Source organism: Ranitomeya imitator, chromosome 4, assembly GCF_032444005.1.
Source record: "Ranitomeya imitator isolate aRanImi1 chromosome 4, aRanImi1.pri, whole genome shotgun sequence".
In the NCBI taxonomy this organism is placed as follows: domain Eukaryota; kingdom Metazoa; phylum Chordata; class Amphibia; order Anura; family Dendrobatidae; genus Ranitomeya; species Ranitomeya imitator.
In genome coordinates this window covers 442,904,592-442,911,708 of record NC_091285.1, presented here as the reverse complement: position 1 = coordinate 442,911,708, position 7,117 = coordinate 442,904,592, and positions in this window count along the sequence as shown.

Genomic DNA, 7,117 nt, shown 5'->3' with positions numbered 1-7,117 from the left:
CTTAAAGGGTCAACAGGCGGCCCTCACTAAAAATCTATATAGGGTCATCAGGCGTCCATCACTCATAATTTTATAGGGTCATCTGATCAGACAGCCTTCACTCAATCTTTAGAGGGTCATCATGCGGCACTCATTCAATCTTTTTAGAAGGTCATTATGTGAAACTTGTTCAATTTTGTCTTCCACGGTGTATTGCAGTCCGTCCTAATTTTTGGCAGCACTTTCACTTAGTACATAGGTTTTATGAGTCTAGGAGTCTCACTACCTACCAATTTCAACAGATTGTGTAGGAGGCCCTCATTAATGTCTAATACAGGGTGTATCGGAATCCCTCTTTCTTCAATTTTTTTGGTAGTTCTTGCATTGTCTGCATAGGCTTTGAAAGTTTCAGAGTCCATCCTTCATAAATTAAACAGGATATGTCTGACCATGTAACATACACCATATGCCCAGATGTGGTAGTAGAATGTTAAAATTACATTTAATGTTGGGTGTAGTATTACTTTTTCCTCTAATATGTCAACTACTGTAGTCATAGGTGATGGCAAAATGCGGTGAGAAATGGCCCGACTCTTAAGGGGTGGAGGAGGCTTTTTTTTTCTCCTTTTAATTTTGCCTTATATACAAGTCATCATACAGGAAAAGATGTTTCTAACATTATAATCCATTTGATCTTTTGTTTTATTGTTAGTCTGTAAAAGTGTTGTAATATTCTGACTAGTGCTTCTGTCGGCACCCCTACATCTGGTAGACTGGGACAATATCCTCAGAAATAAGAATACAGATAATAAATGGAAAATGTTTAAGAACATCCTAAATAGGCACTGTAAGCGGTTTATACCTTGTGGGAATAAAAGGACTAGAAATAGGAAAAACCCAATATGGCTAAACAAAGAAGTAAGACAGGCAATTAACAGTAAAAAGAAAGCATTTGCACTACTAAAGCAGGATGGCACCATTGAAGCTCTAAAAAACTATAGGGAGAAAAATACTTTATCTAAAAAACTAATTAAAGCTGCCAAAAAGGAAACAGAGAAGCACATTGCTAAGGAGAGTAAAACTAATCCCAAACTGTTCTTCAACTATATCAATAGTAAAAGAATAAAAACTGAAAATGTAGGCCCCTTAAAAAATAGTGAGGAAAGAATGGTTGTAGATGACGAGGAAAAAGCTAACATATTAAACACCTTCTTCTCCACGGTATTCACGGTGGAAAATGAAATGCTAGGTGAAATCCCAAGAAACAATGAAAACCCTATATTAAGGGTCACCAATCTAACCCAAGAAGAGGTGCGAAACCGGCTAAATAAGATTAAAATAGATAAATCTCCGGGTCCGGATGGCATACACCCACGAGTACTAAGAGAACTAAGTAATGTAATAGATAAACCATTATTTCTTATTTTTAGGGACTCTATAGCGACAGGGTCTGTTCCGCAGGATTGGCGCATAGCAAATGTGGTGCCAATATTCAAAAAGGGCTCTAAAAGTGAACCTGGAAATTATAGGCCAGTAAGTCTAACCTCTATTGTTGGTAAAATATTTGAAGGGTTTCTGAGGGATGTTATTCTGGATTATCTCAATGAGAATAACTGTTTAACTCCATATCAGCATGGGTTTATGAGAAATCGCTCCTGTCAAACCAATCTAATCAGTTTTTATGAAGAGGTAAGCTATAGGCTGGACAACGGTGAGTCATTGGACGTGGTATATCTCGATTTTTCCAAAGCATTTGATACCGTGCCGCACAAGAGGTTGGTACACAAAATGAGAATGCTTGGTCTGGGGGAAAATGTGTGTAAATGGGTTAGTAACTGGCTTAGTGATAGAAAGCAGAGGGTGGTTATAAATGGTATAGTCTCTAACTGGGTCGCTGTGACCAGTGGGGTACCGCAGGGGTCAGTATTGGCACCTGTTCTCTTCAACATATTCATTAATGATCTGGTAGAAGGTTTACACAATAAAATATCAATATTTAATATTTAAAATATCGATATTTGCAGATGATACAAAACTATGTAAAGCAGTTAATACAAGAGAAGATAGTATTCTGCTACAGATGGATCTGGATAAGTTGGAAACTTGGGCTGAAAGGTGGCAGATGAGGTTTAACAATGATAAATGTAAGGTTATACACATGGGAAGAAGGAATCAATATCACCATTACACACTGAATGGGAAACCACTGGGTAAATCTGACAGGGAGAAGGACTTGGGGATCCTAGTTAATGATAAACTTACCTGGAGCAGCCAGTGCCAGGCAGCAACTGCCAAGGCAAACAGGATCATGGGGTGCATTAAAAGAGGTCTGGATACACATGATGAGAGCATTATACTGCCTCTGTACAAATCCCTAGTTAGACCGCACATGGAGTACTGTGTCCAGTTTTGGGCACCGATGCTCAGGAAGGATATAATGGAACTAGAGAGAGTACAAAGGAGGGCAACAAAATTAATAAAGGGGATGGGAGAACTACAATACCCAGATAGATTAGCGAAATTAGGATTATTTAGTCTAGAAAAAAGACGACTGAGGGGCGATCTAATAACCATGTATAAGTATATAAGGGGACAATACAAATATCTCGCTGAGGATCTGTTTATACCAAGGAAAGTGACGGGCACAAGGGGGCATTCTTTGCATCTGGAGGAGAGAAGGTTTTTCCACCAACATAGAAGAGGATTCTTTACTGTTAGGGCAGTGAGAATCTGGAATTGCTTGCCTGAGGAGGTGGTGATGGCGAACTCAGTCGAGGGGTTCAAGAGAGGCCTGGATGTCTTCCTGGAGCAGAACAATATTGTATCATACAATTAGGTTCTGTAGAAGGACGTAGATCTGGGGATTTATTATGATGGAATATAGGCTGAACTGGATGGACAAATGTCTTTTTTCGGCCTTACTAACTATGTTACTATGTATGTTACATTGTGTCTCCTTCTCCCTCCATGCAGGCACGCCGGCTTATTCACCACCCCAGCTGTAACAACCCTGCCGGCATCACTGCATGGCCTTCCATCCCCCACCTGCCTGATACATCAACTCACTCAACCCGGGCAATGCTGTGAGTTCTGTCTGCTGCCGGCTCCATGCCATGTGCCTCATGGCTGCTTGCTCTGTGTACACTTCCTGGCTGTGTGCCTAGGGGGGCGGCACTGGCAAATCTAGATTCTTACTGAGACTGTGTGCACCACCCTATGGTGTCCTCGGCTAATTGCCTAGAGGCCTCTGATACTTAAGCCGTCCTCACTCATTGGAGGATGCCTGAGCAAACTATTTCCCTAAGTTAGTATTTGCTACTGAGCTGCCAGGTTGTGTTCTGTTTCCTGTCTCTTAGGGCTGCAATATGCAGGCCTATTTGTGTCTAGTTCTAGTATCCATGTCTGCTCCTGTCTGAACTCCGTGGCTTTGCACTTCTACTCTGCTCGCGACTACCCGTGGCTCTGCACCTCTCTGCTCTGCACGTTGCGGCTTTGCTCGGCTCTGTACTCTGTGGCTTTGCTCTGCTCTCGGCTCTGCACTCTGTGGCTCCGCTCTGCTCTCGTGCTCTGCTCTTTGCGGTTCTGCATTGCTCCGCTTCTACGTTTCTGCTCCTGTCTGAACAGGTTCCTACCTGTTCTCCTATACTCTCCTGTCTGAACAGGTTCCTACCTGTTTCTATATTCCTGACAGTATTCCGGTACCTACCTGACCTTCCAGAGTTCCAGCCCTGTCCACCAGTCCTGCCAGTGTGCCAGTCGTGCAAGCCTGTCTGCCAGAGTGCCAGCTGTGCCCACCTGCCTGCCAGTGTCTGTTGTGTCCGTCTGCCCGCCAGTGTCTCTGCTGTACCCGTCCGCCGGCCAGTGTCACAGCCGTGCCTGCCTGTGTCCCGTCCCCCGGTAGGGTCAGCACCCACAGCCATACACCACCCTGGAATGGTACCTGGTAGCTACCTGCTGCACAAGTCTGACCTCACCATCACAGGCTCCAGCGAACACCTAGGAAGCTGCTTAGTTACGCCCCTTCCATGGTAGTCTGGACAGTGGTCCAGTGGGGCCACAGCCCCAGACGCCTGCGTCAACCAGTTAAGGCGCAAGCATTACACCAGCCCCGTCCTCGACGTGCTCCTGTTTCCTGGTCTGTGTACGCGCTCTTCCCTAGGCAATACCGCATGTGTTGGGCCTGTCTAACAGCTGCAAATCATGCAGCTGCAGAGCCTCGAACATATTATTTGAGCATGCCCAAGATACATTGATAATACCCGAACACGTTTGCTCATCACCAGCAAGTACGGAAAATGCAAGTGCCAACAAATATCAACAAAATATCTCCATAAAATGAAAGTTTATAACTTAGTAGTGATGTGATAAAAATAATCAGACAGTGGTACTGACCCAGGTTCATTATGCAGTGCTGCCAAACGTCCCCACACCCCAACGCGCGTTTTACTCTTATATCAAAGATTATCATTTTCACTTCTCTTGGCCCCATTGGTCCATTAGTATGTTTCAGGTTCTGACTTGTTATCATATATTTTATCTAGCTCTCATGTTATTTACATTTTGCATATTGTCACTTTTGCTCATTGTGCATACGTTCCACAGCCTTCATTTAAGCATTTTTTGTTTTAGTTTTTAATGTTTTATATTCATGTCATGTTCACAATAAAGTTTTTATTTTAGCATTCCTGTTTTTGTCAATACAGATTTTTAGATTATACAGTTTTTGTCTGTATTAGGCTTGTGCTTCATTGCACCTTATGTTTGGATTCTCAGTGGGGTAATTCGTTCTTTATAAGTTCTAGTCTTCGGCTATGTTCTCACATTTTTTTTATGCAACCAGCAAAGTATATGAGATTTCAGAATCTCATGCACACACATTGGTATTATTGTCCTGACTGATTTGGAAAACTGCAGCATGTCACTTATTTTGGTGTATTTGCAGTGTTTTTTTCACCCACAGGAAACAATGGGTAAGTGCAAAAACGCAAGTATCAGTTTTTGCTGCATTTGTGGTGTAAAAACCTAAAGAAGTTTAAATCAGGCTTTTGGGGGGCCACTAAACTTTATCAACATGCACAAGAGACAACAAAACTGTAGCAATAAAAACACAGCAAAATCTACTTATTGTAAACAGCTTAAAAAAAACTGCTTTGTGTAGAGGAATAGCTAGATTTTCCTTTACCCAGGGCAAAGATTTATTGTGGTGCCCCCATCTGAACTTTTAGAGTAAATTATCATGGAGCACATTTTGTAGCAGAAATTACAGAGACTGAAAATTGGTTCAGTCCATCTGTAGGGGTTGTTTCAGATAAATGGGAAATGGTGTTCTCACCAGGGCTGTGGAGTCAGCTAAGCTAAACCTCCAACTCCACGACCTCCACCCCGCAGCACTGGTCACTACTGAGCATGTGCATAAAGTGCAGCACAGATTCATCTCCACTAAAAGCTGAGATCCTTAGATCAGGAACAGAACAGACATAACTTCATAACTTTCCCAAATGATTAACAAAACATTTATAGCACATCCTGCATTGTACTACTGTACCCAATTTATTATATATTTTATACCAACTCAAACTCCACCAAAATGGACACCGACTCTGGCGCTTCTCTTCCATAGAAGGCACACAGGAGGTTTTGCAGAGCATCTGGAAAATTTGCCATTTCTCTATGGAATCCAGGTGGTCACCCCATTTTTCAGGGAGCATCCTGGATATTTGAGGGGAGTTGACAATCATCAGTGGATAGATGCAGAGCGGCAGGTGAGAAGTGTGACTCCTCATCAGCAAAGCTTCTTCTATGTGCCAGGAAGGCCCAGTGGACCCCATTTTATGTCTCCTCATTGTGGTCTTATCTCGGTCTAGGAAGATTATGAAATACGGTGGTCTTGTTGTAAGGAGGTGGAACACAAGAAGAGTCAGGGGCGGTTACCTTCTCTGCTCCGTGCCTGGGACAATTGAGCTGTGCTACAGGTTTTCCGGGGGGCAGACTTAGAGACTGGGACAGGAAGGAAGCCCGGCAGAGAGCGGGAAAGGTGTGCGCGTGCGCAAGTGGCAGAGCAGCGTGTGCAGTGGTCAGGGCAGGACGCAGCTGCCCTCTTGGGAGGAGAGAGGGCTCCCGGTCAAAGGACAAATACAGGGAGATTGCCCAGAAAGACTGCATCTGGTGAATACATGAAAGCGGACTCTGCTGTGACTGGAGAGGGGCGCCTTGACACCCGTGCAGAGACGGTGGCCCCTGCAGAGACTGTAACCCCTGGTACCCACGGTATCAGTGCAGAGCCCCTGACTCCTGTTAAGAGACTTAATAATAGACTAAGCATCGTTTTCCCGGAATAGGCTGTGCTGCAAAAGCTAAAGCCTCAGAGCCTGTGCATATCACATTAACTCCCGAAACCCCAGCCAGCGGGCTCCTAGAGACTACTCAGCCCACGGACAACAGAGGGACAAGTGCCGCTGTTTCTCAGCGCCTACGTTGGAGAAGACGACCCTTCAAGCAAATGCATGTAGAAAAGCCGCGGAGACACCATCACGTGTTTCTCAACGCAAGCAATAAATAGCCAGGTCTTTCACCGTGAAGGAACAACCACGGGAAGGGCAGCATCCAAAAAGGAAAACCACCTATGCCAAAACATGGCATCCATCCACAGACAGCTGTTTCGGGGTATTTGCCCCTCATCAGTGTGGAGTAGGAATCTGGCTATTAGGAGCAGTGACTAGTAAAAGGACTATAAACATAAGGATGAATGACCTTGGGGAGATCAAAACATCCAACACCGCGGAGACACCATCACGTGTTTCTCAACGCAGTGATCCAGAACACTGCCCCCATCCCTTATGGGAAATATGCAGATGCATGTAGAAAAGCCGCGGAGACACCATCACGTGTTTCTCAACGCAGTAATCCAGAACACTGCCCCCATACCCTTCAAGCAAGTCCTCATCAGACTCATAAGTGTTCTTTTTCTCAAGAAATCCTGCTTAATTCTGTTACACTGTTTGACTCCCATATTTTGCACCGTTATCTTTTCAGTTCATATTCTACTGTTTTCTCCCTGCGAGGAGAATATTGTCCCTGTTAATAAATTCCCCACACCAGTTGGTCTGTCTGTTCCGTGGTGACACACTCAGTACCTGCA